The sequence below is a fragment of the Etheostoma cragini genome, chromosome 13 (genome assembly GCF_013103735.1).
Source record: "Etheostoma cragini isolate CJK2018 chromosome 13, CSU_Ecrag_1.0, whole genome shotgun sequence".
Lineage (NCBI taxonomy): Eukaryota > Metazoa > Chordata > Actinopteri > Perciformes > Percidae > Etheostoma > Etheostoma cragini.
The window spans coordinates 4,760-6,628 of NC_048419.1; positions in this window are offsets into that span (position 1 = coordinate 4,760).

Here is a 1,869-nt window from a genome sequence, read left to right on the forward strand (position 1 = left end):
TTTCCCCCATTTCTGGCATTATAACTCCACTGCCGGTCATCCTGCAGCAACCCGCCAGTCCAGAACCTGTACCATCACAGACCCCTAGACCATCCCATCCCTTTGCTGTCCCTGGTGGGTCTGCCTCACCTCCAGGGCAAAGGCAGTTACCAGCTCCATATCTTCCATGTCTACAGTCTAACATGCCTCAAGTCCCTCAGACTGTGCTACACCCGCAGCCACGACAAGAGGCCGGTCCCGTTTCAGCTGGCTACGCCCCTCCTTACACCGCATCTACATATCCGATAGACACATTGGCTCAAACCCTGACCTCTGTTTCACTAGTGAATGACCCAGCACCAGCGTTCCTGCCTCATCTGCCCTCAGCCCAGACTGTTGCACCACCTGGCTTTGACTTACCACCTCCCACATTGTATGGTGCACCAAAACCCACTATTCCAGATTTTTCATCCGACAGCGAGAGACAGTTTGCCAATCTGAAACTGGCTTTGGATAACCTCCTCGAACCTCATCTGGGACTGACCGAGAAATACAAGTATCATGTACTGCTGGAACATCTTAAACTCTCAGAGGCTCAGATGATAGGCCAGTCCTGCCGCCACCATCCATACCCGTACTCAGCTGCTATGCAGGCTCTACAGCTACAATATGGCCAACCACACCAGCTGGCTCAGAGTGAAATTGCGGCAATTCTCACTTCCCCTGACGTGAAAGGTAACGATGCCCATAGCTTCCAGAGCTTCTCCCTACAGGTTCACCTCCTAGTCAGCATGCTGCTCTCACTGGAGGGACCCCAAGGTTTTGAGCTTAACTGCTGCTCACACGTAGACCGTCTACTCAGCAAGCTACCAAAATATCTCCGTGATGGATTTATTGAGTCCTTACTGCTGCAGGGGAAGGTCAACTCTACAAGTCTTAACCCCTACAATCTACAGGACTTTGATGGATGGCTCCAGTCCAAGGCCCAACAACAGCTGTTGTCCAGTCGGTTATTACAACGCTACCAACAAGAGAAGCCTCCAAGCAACTATAAGGAGAAGGTTCCAGCCAAGACCAGGATCCACAGCGCGACCATCTTCCATGGTGCAGAACCAGCAAAGCCCAAGGTATTTGGCCCCTCTATGCAATCAAAACCCAAGAAGCCACTCAAGGTGCACTGTCTTTTTTGCAAAAGCAATAAGCACTACATTACTCGCTGCGACAGCGTTAAGGAGCAACGTACAAAGGAACTGATTGGATGGATAACTGAAGGGAAGCGCTGCTGGAGATGCGCTCGTTCTCATCCGTCGGAGACTTATAACCTCAAGAAACCCTGCAGCGACTGTGGTGGCATTCATCTTCAAGTACTCCATGGTGTAGCCAAAAACGCTTCAATTAACCCTCCATCTGGCACCTCTGAGAGTCGGATCTATCTGACACCCTCCATCCCGTCAGGCAACGTGCTTCTAAAAGTTGTGCCAGTCCTACTACATAACTTAAAGTCAATACAAACTTTTGCAGTCTTGGATGACGGTGCTCAGCGAACCATGATCCTACCTGCTGCTGTAAAAGAGCTCCAGTTAGTTGGTGTGCAGGAAAGCCTTGCCCTTCGTACCGTACAACCTGACATTACTCACCTCAGTGGAGCCAAGGTTACCTTTTGAGATTTCCCCCAAATATAATCCAGGGAAGCGCTATAAGGTCCAGGGAGCCTTCACTGCTTCAGGCCTGGACTTGGTGTAGCAGAATTACCCAGTCCAGACGCTCCAGAGACGGCTCGCTCATCTACGGAAGATTCCACTTTGCCCCTTCCATAATGCACAACCTCTAGTGCTAATAGGGTCAGATCATGTTCACCTCATCACTGCCATTGAGCTTGTACGCCAAGGT